A 13,889-nucleotide genomic window follows, 5' to 3' on the forward strand; every position below is an offset into this window, starting at 1 on the left:
TGTGTCTGGTGATAAACGTTACTTTAAAATGACCTTATCCCATATACAAACACTAAAAACAACTCCTATAAAAATTCCATCAAAATATTCCTATTTGCATTTTGTATTGCTGTTCCTGTGACAAACGTTATTTTGGACTTAAAATGAAAGTGAGCCCACACTAGCTTCTAACACTTGCCTCTGTTCAACAAAACAAGTGAAGGAAAAGACAAAACCCTTATCCTTAAAAATGCCAGCTAGAGCAGCACAATCAATATTCCCAGCTGTGTGGCCACTGGCAAAAGGGATAAAAAGGACCCTGGTGTGTGGAACTAAAGTCAGCAGCCAGGAGAGGACACTTCCTGAAATGTTACAGCTCCATTTTAGTCACTTTCTTTGTCCCTGGGACAAAATACCTTACTCCCACACCTTAAGGGAAGAAAGGTTTTTTTGCCTCACAGTTTGTAGAGGTCCCAGTCCACATCCTGCTGGCTCCAAGGCAGGGTGGCAGAGAGGCCTGGTGGTGTGAGCTGCTCAGGCCCTGGCATCCATGGGCAGAGACAGAATGAAGTAAGAAGCCAGGAAGAGATAAACCCTTCCAGGCCAGGCCCCCAGTGACCTACCTGTTCCAACTAACTGGATCCCCCTCCGAACAACAAGTCAGCTATGAACTCATCAAGTACTAATCCACTGGTGAAGATTGGCTCCTCACACTCACACACTTGTGGCATCTCCTCTAAGTGAGTTGTTCCCCTGGATTTTCATAGAAATGTGATTTGCTGCACAGTTAAAGGTAACTTGAGGTCCCAGATCCTCTTGTCATTTGTACTCAGATTCAGTCTAGTCCCACCTTGTACATGGAGTCAGAATGTCTAATGATGTAGCCTTTTAAAAGAATACTGCTGAGGGGGTGAAGGGCACACAGGTAATGGAAGAAAAAATAAGAACTAAGATACATCATGTTCAGGTACAAACACCCAATGATAAATGTAAATGTATTGTATACCTAAAATGTACCAATAAATATATAAATAAAAATAAATAAATAAAAGAATACTGCTAATGAGACAAACCAGTTTTCACTTAAACTAGAATCAAGTCAGTCTCAGAAATAACAACTTTTGTAATATTTACTAAACCTATGAAAGAATTGTCTGTATTCGTGTATTTCCCTCATGTCTTTAATTATCATTATACAGAAGAGTAAAAGTCCTAACTAATTTTTATGGCATGTTCTTTTATTCACAGGTATGGATTAGGCACCTTGCACACATGGTCTCCTTTAGTCCCCACAGAGATTCTGTGAGGAGGGCACTGTTATGATGCCACTTGCATGAGGACGTTGCTCCACACAGAGGACTTGGTATCTGGCCTGAAGTTGCACAAGCAACCAGTGACTTCTCTGGGGATATAGTGCTGGGATGCAGGCCCCTGGCACGTGCTGCCTCTTATCTGAGGCTGGGCTCCAGCAGAGCAAGTTTCCCTCGACACCCACAGAGAACAATTGCTGCTGGCTCAGGTCTTGGAGACCCAGAATGCGATACAAGGTGAAGATTCATGTCCCTTGTAGCAAATGCCTTGCAGGAGATTAAACTTGTTTTTCTTCTTTCTCTCTCCCTGTCTACCTCCCTCTCTCTACCCACAGAGAAATAGTAGAATCCCAGGTTAGAAGCTCACCACTGAGGTACAGAAGGAGAAGAAGCTTGAGAGGGATGAGCCACTGAACCAATCTGGGGGGCGGGCAGAAGTGAGTAAGCATCACACTGGGACACAGGTCAGGCACCAAATCTTCCAATCTTCACCAGGTCTTGTTCCCAAGGATGTACCAGAAATGGGACTCCTGATGAGCCCCCCAGTGCAGGCAATGGGGGGGTGGGGTGGCGAGGGAGGGGGTTGTCTGTGCAGAACTTAATAGAGAATGAGGAAACCAAGCAAACTGGGGATGTAGCTCAGTGGTAGAATACCTGCCTAGCACACAAGACCCTGGGTTCCACCCCCAGCATTACCAAAAAACAGATACAAGCTGGTCTGCTTTGTAATGTCACAGTACACTGTTAATTCTAAACGTCAGGTAGCACTGAATGTTAACAATACACTGCATAAGCTCCAAAGCATTACCTTTGCATTGCTTATGCTGTGATAACCATCATATTCTACATGGCAGCTAATTCAGAGAACTTTCAATCACACAGTAGCTCAAGCTTCCTTTGGTCGTGGTCTGGACCCTCCAATCACTGTGGTATCACACACACAATTTCTTAATAAATGGTAATAGCACAGTGGATGTAAGGATGAAGAAACGAAACTTGAGTCTGTTCAGCTTTGTAGCTCAGCATAAAACAGTGCTTTAAATAGTGCTGATGTTCACTACTGTTCAGCCATTCTTTGATTGTTGCAAAAGATGGAACACTTCAGATTTCACTGAATGATAGAAATTTAAGATAGTCTTCTCTAAAGATTTTTAGTGGAAAATTTTGGATGCAGAGACATTTGAAAGCTTTCAAAATTGAAGTAAAGAAAAAACAAAATGGATAGTATTGAAGTCTCTGGAATTTTTCTTGTGAAATGGGATCATTTAAGAACTTCTGATAAATCTATTGTTACATTTAAGCCTTTTCCTCTTTTAGATATCTGCCTCTTCATAGGAAAGAAAAGTTGTAAATTGCAATTTAATAAAAAATGTCCTTCAGTCAACTATGAGCAAAGATAGATGGACATATCTGCTAGTAACTCTGAACATGAAGGCACAGAGCAATTTTAACAATGTCCTTGACAAATCTGGAGAAGTTAGAGCTTAAAAACAAATTAAAGTTATTGTGTTATTACTCATTACTGTGACATACAAGACTTTTAAAATACATGTTCCTGTAATTAAATGTTTTAATCTACAATTCTCTTTTTTGGTACTATAGTATTTATTTTATTTTATGTTTTTAATTTTATTTTTACTAGCATGATTAACCCTATCAAGATCAATTTTAAAATATCAACATTTCTTTTCAATTCATATTTTTATTTCATTTCTGAATTATTAGTGGAAATCATTTGGTCGCATAAAAGAAAGTTATTAAAGACTGATTCCTTTGGGTATCAAATATGTTAGTCATCAAATATGATAAGTCCTACACTTCCCATCTGCTTAACTGTGGACTGAAAGCTCACACCCAGAGAGATTACTGCCCTGTGGGTGTTGGATTCAGTGTATTTCTGTACTGTGTAGATGCTGTCTGCAAAAGTCCTGGCCACCCTAGTATAATGGATCCTGGGAAGTTAAAATCCAGGAACACTTAGCTCAAACCCTATCAGGTCTCCGGACATCCAATAAAGATGGAGGTAGAGATATAGCTTGAGTTGGTCCCTGTCATCATCTGCCTTCAAGAACACATGCATGCTATTGCATTTAGAACTCTGGCCTTGAAGGAAAACTTTTCTCAAACACATAAAGGATAAAAGGGCAAGCTTTAAGTAAGGGTGGACTCACCTCAGATTTAGTGTCATTTATACAACATGAATATATTCAATTTATCTCCTGGAAACTGTAGTGCAATCACTCATATCTTGTGGTGTGAGTGTGTGTGTGTGTGTGTGTGTGTGTTAATGGAGATTGAAACACAGTCTTTGCACTGAGCTACACTCCAGCCCCTTTTTAAATTTTTTATTCATCTATCAATATATTTAGTTAATTAGCTTTTAACACAGGGTCTCACTGAGTGGCTCAGGTTAGACACAAACTTTTGAACCTCCTGCCTCACCCTACTAGAGTTCTGGCATAACGGGCATGTGCCATCACATCCAGCTTTCTTGTGTCCTAGTTGGAATCTAGAACTTCTTTTTTATTAGGAGCTGGTACTCTCTGGGACAGAAAAGACAAGCTGTGCTCTAAATCTTAGGAAAAATTCTTCCTCTTCTCTCCCTTTTGTTTATTTTTCCTAGCATCTTGTCACTTTGGATTGGCTAGGGGATGGTAAGGGGCACACTAGAATCACTAAGGATATTTTACCACATATATACATTAGTGGGTATGTATTATATCATCCAGGGACACAAATGAGTAAAGTTTGAACAGCTGTCTTGGTTGAGAACAAAGGATTCAGAGTACTGTTTTTCAAATCACAAGTCATGACCCATTGTGAGTCATGAAATTAATTTTTCAGTTGGTGACAAGCAACACTTTAAAAATAGAATTGATAGCATTTTAAGAATCAGAGCAGTTCACTGTGACATGAGAAAATATTGCTCAGGGAATTTGGGGGATTATTGTTTGAAATGATCTGAGTGCACACATGTGGCAAGTGTGAATGTGCTCATGGGATGGTTAGGTAGAATATGTGTCTTACTGTGCTGCATGGCCAAGCTATTCATAGTCACAGACAGAGGTCCAAGAGTAAATGGAAGGCTAAGGAATGGTCACAAAAAAACATCCTCCTGTTTCTCCAAAGGCCCTGAGCACCTGCCTGTCTTTGCCATGGAGACAAGGTAACTCCACCTGGCTTCAAGCACATTTCCAGAGCCCCATCCCTTGACTTCTTAAGAAGCCTCAGGAGGATGGGAAGAACTGATGGAAGCAACTGAAGATCAGAGATCTGTGTTCTCTCTAAAGCTGTGAATGACAAAATTGTCCAGTTCCCTCACTGATTGTCCAGTGTGAGAATTTCCTTAAGAAATACAGTGCAAGAAAAGCTTCACTTGCTGTGATAAGTTGGTGCAAGTCCTCCTCTTGGCCATAACTGCTGGAAGACTCCAAGGCTTCTGAATATTGACCCTGGTACTGTGTAATTGCAGACTCTTCCTTCCCTCAGTCTGGACTTCCTTTCATGTGTTGATGGAGGCTTTTTCTTTTCATTCTGACAGCAGATGCCCAAGTTTCTTTTGAATAGAAAAAGGATGGTATAGAGATTACAAATAGTACTCCACTGAGCAGTAAAAATTTCTACATTTGGAACTGGGTCTTAGACAAGTCAGAACTAATTCAATATTATGGATATACAAAATACATGAAAAAAACAAACAGAAAGAAAAGAAAGCTGAAATTTAGTATGGACTTTTAATGTCTACTTACCTCTCAATAATGATTTTCATTTCTGCTCATTCCTTTCCTTGTCTTTATTCATTCCTGAATCTTTGCCATGTGGAGGGCAACATACTCTCACCAAATGCAAACCTCAGAACCTACTCTTTCCTAGAAAAGAAAGACAGATGGAGTTAGTAGAGAATCAAGATAGCCCAAGAATTAAGAGCTGAGCATTAAAATATTGAGTCAAGAAATATTTATCATGGGCCAGAAAAGAAGGGAAAATATCATTAGTGGATCCCATCCCTTTGCAGGATGAATTTTTCTCCATGGCACTTATAACCTTCTAATGTATTATATCATTTACTTATTGATTTTGTTATTTTTCTATTTCTCCTAAAATGTAAACTCAATTACAGTAGGGATTTTTTTCCTACTGCTAGATCCAAAGTACCTACACCTGATAAGTGCCCAATTAGCTCCACAATCTACACTTGAAACCAATATTTTGGTCTATTTGAAACCATCAGCAGCCAGTCCACCTCGAGCAGCCCTACCCTACCAGAGCTAACCTGCACCATTGAGCCTGTCAGGCATGGGCTTGTCTATTATTGTTAAAAGAGGAGATAATCATGCTTCAAGCTGGAAAATCCTAGTTTGAACACGACTTTGGCATTTCTTCTTAACTTTTCTCATGCTTCAGTGATTCCCAAATGCCCACAAAGGAGGCTGTGTTGCTCTCACCTCTAGCCTGTCCATGGCCATGAGACCAGCTATTCTGTCTCCCAGTGGCGCTGTGTGCACAGGAACAGCTGCAAACACAAACACAGCTGTCGGGCTTAATGGACTATTTCTCTGTTTCTCTTCTTCCACATTCCACCCACAAACAAACTGTAGAGATCAAAAAAGTTGCCTAAATGTACTAGCATAAAAGCCACCCAATAGCTTGGGGCTCCACTCTCCTTCCTCTTGTGTTTCATGGAAAGGACCTGGTGTGCGGAGATAAATAAATGTTCAGCTCATTTTAAAAATCCTGTTCACTAAGAAAACAATAGGGTACTGGGAAAGATCTGGCAGATTCTAAGAAAATCTAGGTTCTAGGCACATGGCTGTAACTTCAGGTAAAGCAAATTGTTTCTGGGGTTGAGATTTCTCTCTGGTCTGTAAAATGTGGATGATAACTTCAATGACCCCAGACAGTTGCTGTGATGATAAAATTAAACATATATATGGAAGAAAAGAAAGTCATAGTAATACAAGATAATTTTAGATGCAAATCTTTCCTAAAATTAAAAATATATAAGTAAAGATAATTCAGAAGTAACTACAAGTATGTAGAAAGGGCACAAAACTTGGCAGGTGAATACCCAAAAGTATGTTTGTAAAACATCAAAATATTTTTCTACCTTCCTTTTGAATTTGCCAGATGAATGATTTAACAACACTATCTATATATTACATTTTAGGGAAAATAGCAATGAAGCTCACATACCATTCACTCACAATATATTTATTGGGCACCTCCAGTTCAGCCATTCAAAGTTGAGAAACTTTCCCAAGACAACACTAGCAGACGGCAAAACCAAGATTCAGGCGGGAAAGAAGTGCATGACGTGCACGTGCCCTCTCCCTCGGCCACCACTGCCACCTCCTTCTGCTGCTCATGGAGCTGCTTGTTTGCTTGTTTGGTGCGGACCTGGTACCTCTTTTGTGAAGCGGTAGCTGAGAAGACTCAGGTGCTCGCTATGGCCAACGAAAAGCCCAAGGAAGGAGTCAAGACTGAGAACAATGATCATATTAATTTGAAGGTGGCAGGGCAGGATGGTTCTGTGGTGCAGTTTAAGATTAAGAGGCATACACCACTTAGTAAACTAATGAAAGCTTATAGTGAATAACAGCGTTTGTCAATGAGGCAGATCAGATTCCAATTTGATGGACAGCCAATCAATGAAACAGACACACCTGCACAGTTGGAAATGGAAGGCGAAGATACAATTGATGTGTTCTAGCAGCATACAGGAGGTGTCTACTAAAAAGGGAACCTGCAACAACTCTACTCCAGAACTCTGTTCTTACAGACCAAGAATACATTCTCAATTTAAAAAACTGCAATTTGGTTCCACTACATCCTGACTACTACAGTATAGTTTTCTCTATTCTTTCATTTACCCCTTCCCCATTCCTTTATTGTACATAAAGTATCTGGTGTATGTGCACAAGCATATTGCATTTTTTTTAATTAAATGGCCAACAATATGTTTTGATTGACATCAGTTGGAGACGGGATGGGGAGATACTGGTTCTATGAAAATAATTCCTTCTCTCCATTAGTGGCATGCTCGTCAGCTCTTATCTTTATATTCCAGTAAGTTATTTTGTTCTCACTGTTTTAACAGAAAAGACAACAACATAAAAATCCTTGCATACTTTGTTTGATTGGAGAATTTTAATGTTTTTCATTTATCATTGTAAAACCAAGGACAATTTTATAACTGTTTTGTATGTAACTGTTACATGTAGGGCAATCCATCTTTATGTAGGAGTAAATTACTCTTTAAAAGAAAAAGAATCCTAGATAGTTTTCCCTTTAAGTCAAGTGTTTTGTTGTTTAAATAAACTTCTTGTTTAAAAGAAAAAAAAACCAAGATCCATACCTAGGTCTGTCTGAACCCAAAGTCCATGTTAACTAAAATGATAAAAGTCCCTGGAAATTGTAACTTACATTAGAGTTCATTCATGCCCAACCCTCTACTCCAAATGGGAACAAATTCTGTGAAAAATTATTTTCATCATTAATAACAATGGTGAGGGCACAGTCAAGCTGCTGATACACCCCCAGGTGAAATAGCTAGTGTGTGGGAAGACAAAGGAAAATCTGTTAATTCAATGTAACAGTTATTTACCGGTTATCCTGAATAAACCATGTACTATGCTAGATAATTACAGAAGTACAAACTCAAATCAAGTATTTCCCTGCCCCAGAGATACAACAAAGCTAGAGAGAGAGACAGACATAGAAAAGTACAAAAGCATTGAAGAACACCTGGTATCTTTAGTCCACTTTCCCACTGCTAGTGCAAAATATCCAATGCCCAAAACTAAGAGAAGGAGAGGTTTATTTGACTCATGGTTTCAGCGGACCTAATTGATGGTTGACTGGCTCTAAGCTAGAAACTTCATGGCTGAAGGACCTGGTGTGGCAAAGATGTTTAGTTCACAGTAGCCAGGAAGTAGAGTAGGGGAAGAGCACCAAAGAGGAAACAGCCAGGGACCAGACATAATATCCACTGTCACACCTCCATGCCCAATCCAGGCACACCAGAGGTGTGTTTTACTAATCCCCTAGGTGACTCACAGGCCAATCAAGTTGAAAATTCAGTTTAACTGTCATACCTGGAAATCATCCTGGACCAACTTGTTTCTGAGAGTATGAGGAGCAGCCCCTGGGCATAACTTTATGTTTAGTGGTTGCTACTGCTGTTGTTTTCAATCTGTGTTTAATAGGAGAAAGAACACTGGAGTTTATAGTGAATTCAGGCAAGTGAATTTTGTGTTATTCCTGTAAAGGTTATCCCACAAACACATTATGTAAGGCCTGAAGGAAACTCAGGTTATATTAAAAATAATCTTCAGTTGTAAACACTAATATTTGATTAGCACTTGATGATTTCCAAAACATTTCTTCAGACAAATTGTTCTTTTCATATAAAAGCAATATAATTTACCAAAACAATCTTGGATAACTCTACATTCAGAAAATTAAGATACATAAATTCTATTCTCTTCCTTCACTTTTCTTCCCTATACAAAATTAACCCTCATTAACTTATCCTATTAAATTTGTCATTATTAATCATTTCATGCTAAAATGATTTTTATTAGAGATAAGGGGTATAAGATAAAAATGTATGCCTGCTTTTTAGTATTCTGAATGTATGTGTAAACAGCTCAAAGAAATGAGTTACATTTCCATATGAAGATTTAGGATTACCAGTAAACTTGATGAAAGCTAAATTCTTACCCAGGCATAATCTATATAAGAGTTTCCTTCCCTCCTTTTCCTCCATTCTTCATTAGCATACAGCAGAAAAGGAAAGCTTCATTAATCTATGAAATTTAAAGTTTGTTAAAATGCACATAACTGTACATATTAGAAATCTTAGATCCTTCTGTCTCTGGAATGCATATGGGAACTAGGGTTGAAATTAAACACAAAAAGGAAAATGCAAAAAATTGTTCTGTTTTTCCCTATGACATATATTCATCAGGATAGAGCTGCACAATAACTTTGATGAAATAAAAATAGTTTTATAACTCAATGGGACTCCTAGAAGAACACAGATTTTCTCATTGCCATTTTGGAAGACAGCCCCAAAGCACTGATACAGTTCCTAAGAATACTAATAAAGAATAACCCCACCAAAGGGCAAGTGCCTCTCTGAATTTCAACCTTGTTCTTTTTCTCCCACCAAAATGGTCCTTGCAGTGCCTCCTGAACAATTAAAAAAATGTCCTGTGCTTTGTGTCCCACTCTTGGAGTCATACTTGCTAACCTAATGTCACAAAGAAGGCTTTAGAAGTGGAGTTGCTTCTGAGGTCACTGATTACTTCCAAAGAATATTTCCATGTCTGGGATCAGGTGACCTGAGTCAAACATATGAGAATGGTTGCAAAATACATCATCTCAAAATAAGTGTCAGTCACCAGTGGATCTCAAAGATAGGTCATACACAGTGGAAGCTTGCTCAGGAGAGAGTTTTCCAGAGGAAGGGTGGGAATGAGCACTTATAGAGAGTCCATGTGGGTACTAATTCCTCCCTGCTGTCAGTGAGTGCCCTGGGACAGTAATCTATACCTGTAGCAATCAGCTAATGTGGAGAAGAGGTTCATTTTGGCTCACAGTTCTGTAGGCTTCATCCCATGACTGGTTGCCTCACTGCTCTTGTTCCTGTGGCAGAACAGTACATCATAGCAGGACCACATAGCAAAACCATTCACCTATGGTCAGGATGTGAGAGAGAGGAAGGGGAAGAGACCAGGGTCCTACAATCCCCTCTATCTCATTTTCTATCTTCATGCTGTTCCAACATCACTTGCCACTAAATGAAATAAAAATAAGGAACACTTGCACTGGATTCCATGAGGAAAGAGTGAACAATTTCCTAAGATATGAAAAGATATCTTTTTAGAAGTCTTACCTATGAGATAATTCCACTGGCTAACATCGACAAAAAGTGTTAGAGAGAAGATTTGTTGAATCTAGAAAACATATTTCACCCATATATATCACTGTCCAACCTAAAACCATCTATGAACTACTGCATAGGCCAGCTTTACTGCTAAAACTTAGGAAAGTCTTCCCCACATTCTTCTTCTAGTACATCTAAAACTTATGCTTTTAGGAAAAACATGCGAATAGTAAGACATTATTCGATAAAACACCAAAAGAGTTAGTGATGCTACCATTAAGATATATTTAGCAAAAAACTTTGCCAAATTTTTTAATGTACACTGTCCTTTTAGTCCCTTCTATCTCTCTCTCTCTCCCTCATTTCTGCCAACTGTTTTAAGATATAACAGGATTTGCAACAGTATATTGTTATAAATCTCTAGCAGATGGTGACAGAGAAAGGCATTACCAAAATGAACTTAGTATTCTTCCCACTAGTTAAAAAGATGCTAGTAGCCTTCTGTTCCTTTGCCAGTTTGGCTGCCTTCCCAGTAGTCTTTAGTGATGGTGAATTCTTAGCAGTATTTTTCTTCTTCATTTTGGCCAACTCCATCACAGGAAATACCAAGAGAAAGCAATCTCAAAATAATGCTCTTACTAGAAATCAACAAACCCACAGGATCTCATTGTCTTAACAACTACTTTCCAGTTCTCCCCAAAGTCCAAAAGCATGCCGGTGGAGTGTTAGTCTGCATTCCAAGAGCCAACAGTGAACACTCTTTCTTCTTGCAATCAATATTCACAGGAGAGGCCATCTAAATAATTTGGTCCATAAAAGCCTATATTCTTATTTCCAAAACCTTTTAAGCATTCAGTTTCAAACTATAAAATATTAGTAGACATAATTATCCATGTTTTGTGATTATGTCCTCCAGGAGAATCTAGAGAACAGTTTGATACAATGGTGCAAACATGTATAATGATTGTTCCTCTGTCTACCTGTTCTTCAATTATAAAGTGAGAAAACTGTTAGTCCAGGGGTTCTCAACAGGGGCAACCCCCACCCACCATGCCACCATAATCCACCTTCCCGTTCCCACCCAAGACATGTGGGAATGGAGACATTTTGGGGGGTGTCACAACTGGGGGTTGCTACTGACATCTAGTGGGTAGAGGCCAGCTCTGCTGCTAAACTACCTACCATGTATGTAACAGTCTCCAAAGAACTATCTACCCCAAAATCCCAAAAATGCCAAGAAAGAAACCTTGTCAGAGGATCTGTAAATATGCTTCAACACTGAAATTTTACAAAGTAACTAGGTATACTATATGAGTTACTATATATATATATATATATATATATATATATACACACACACACACACACACACATATATTTACCATGTATACATCATATATATGCTTTATATATGATATATATATATATATGTATCTTGAGTTTTATTAAAGCCAAACATCTAGCTTAAATAAGTCTTAAATTTGTACTGAAGTTCTAAATATTGACAAGAGATACAGGAGAGGTACAGGAACTAAGTAACTAGCCAGTTGAGTGACATGTATTATATGTCTAGGGTAGACATATAACACTTGAGCAGGAAAAGAACTTAAGATTCCATGTGAGCTGGACATGGTGGTGTATGTGTATAATGCCAGAACTCAGGAATTTGAGGCAGGAGAATCACCACAAGTTTGAGGCCAGCCCAGGCTACATAGTGAGTTCAACTCTAGGCTAAACTTCTTAGTGAGACTCTGCCTCAAAAAAATGCAATGTGAATGAAATTTAAAAATCAGACATTGTGAGTCCCTCTCAGGGTAAAAGCAATGGGAAACAACTGGAAACCCCACAGGTCTAGAGCAATGTGACATTTCAAGCCAAATTCTGATGGAGCCCCTAGGTACTTTGCTCAAATGGAACTGAGACCTGGTCCTTCTAACAAAAAAGCTCACAAAGATTTTTAAATAATTTATTCTTCAAGGGAATTACAATAGAGCTGAGGAACTGGCATAGCAGTAATCCCCAACTCTCCTATTAAACTAGACAAAGCAATAAGGCAGCAAAATCGGAAACTTATAGACCACATTTACCACAAAACTAAATGACAAAGATCCAGGTAACATGAATCCCAAATAAAACAAATGGGGTAAACTACAGATAACTATAAGATGTACATGCTGCCACAATCAGTACAGGAAGAGCAGAGGAAAACTGTAGAGGTCTATGAGCCAAGAAGACAAAAGCTTCCAAATAGCCAGCAGATATTCTTAGAAATCATAGAAGAGCAATTTAAGAATAAATGGATGGGTGAATGGATGGGGATGCATGTATGAGGGCCTGGGGGCATAGGTGAATGGGTGGATGGATATGTAGACAGAGAGATGGACAGATACATATGAAATAGCAAGAGAAAATGGTACAAATTCTGAAGTTATTTTTAAGCTGTAAAATTGTATAATCTTTTAACATCAGTCGATTAGCAAAACCTTTACAATAATGATTTCCTAGCACATAGAGATTAATATGGAAGAAAGATCTCACTGTGCCTACCTTGAGGAATTGAGGAACTGGGATTTTTCTTTCTTTTTATGGACAGGCCCTGTGGGCCTTATCATTGCCTACTGATAAGTTTCTTCTATTTTATGTGTATGTCTGACTTGCTACATTGCTTCCTTCTCTGGTTCAGGGGCATAAATGTCCCCTAAGGATAAAGAATGAAGGACTAGAAAGAGGTGAAGGGGGAAACCACGTCTGGCCTACATGTGTAGACCAGAGTGTCACTCTTCATATTGTGAAGTGGTAATATCTTGGAGGACAATGCAGAGATGATGGCTGAGCTCCGGTTGATACTTAGAAGCATCTGTACCAGCCTCTCAGCTTTTGCTTCTCCCTACACACCCACCCAAATGCAGTGATACAGAAATGTCCTCCCATGAGAAGTGTTACTAGTTGCACATAATTAACTTTATTTGAAGAGCCTGTAATTAGTGCCTATAGAAGCCTACTAGATGTTTACAAGGAATCATACTCTTTAGACAAGAAAAACATAACATTTAGATTTGGATGAGGACCAGATTTCCTTCAATGGGAAATATTAGTATTCTTCTGCTATAAAGAAATGACACTTTGAAACTCTCCTTCTGCTGAAATATGGTATATCACATGAATCTTACAATCTATGTAGCATTTCAATTGTTTTCTTATTTTTCTGGTCTTTTCTTGATACTTGTTTAAAAATCTCCTTCCATTGGCCTCCTGAGCCTGTTGGAGTAATATTATGAAGCAATGACCAGACATAATGACTTTCCAAGGTCCTTGTGCTTCTTATTAGCATTCAGTTAGCATAAGTACTGACTTTATTATTGACTACATTGAATACACAAGACACTGACCTCTGCCATCTGCAACTAAATCTCTTCCTGCAGATCTATCAGAACGTTTCATATATGGAGGAAGCAAGAGAAAACAAAGCAGCAGCCACTTAAATTTTTGTCCCTAGAAACTTTAACACACTCACATCTGCAGTCCACGAAAGGAAAGAAAATCCCCTTTGCATTAATTACTGTGAAATCTGGAGTGAGGACTGGAGCATAACCAAATGACAGCCCAGGTCCATCTTTTTAAACTAATATAAGAACACTGAATAAAGAGAATCAGATAGATCTGACCACCACAAAACAAAATATCCAGCACATACCATTTACTACTGATTC

At 38.7% G+C, this 13,889-nt stretch overlaps 1 long non-coding RNA gene across 5 annotated transcripts in view; it reads right to left on the reverse strand.

The window, feature by feature from the left end:
- Positions 1-337: 337 nt before the first annotated feature.
- Positions 338-13,889, reverse strand: part of LOC101724561 (uncharacterized) — a 61,713-nt gene continuing 48,161 nt past the window's right edge. For 2 of the 5 annotated variants that reach the window (XR_002391638.2, XR_015446558.1), the window contains 4 exons: positions 8,384-8,481; positions 5,735-5,802; positions 5,039-5,158; positions 338-4,845 (listed from right to left, as the gene is read on the reverse strand). This is a non-coding gene — a long non-coding RNA (uncharacterized LOC101724561). Of the gene's footprint in view, positions 4,846-5,038; positions 5,159-5,734; positions 5,803-8,383; positions 8,482-9,011; positions 9,098-9,845; positions 11,401-13,889 lie in introns of those variants that run through there. The other 3 variants (XR_002391640.2, XR_015446559.1, XR_002391639.2) reach the window with 2 other exon arrangements.

The sequence above is a fragment of the Heterocephalus glaber genome, unplaced genomic scaffold (genome assembly GCF_053883595.1).
Source record: "Heterocephalus glaber isolate CG9 unplaced genomic scaffold, H.glaber_assembly_v1.0 deba00001698, whole genome shotgun sequence".
NCBI lineage: Eukaryota > Metazoa > Chordata > Mammalia > Rodentia > Bathyergidae > Heterocephalus > Heterocephalus glaber.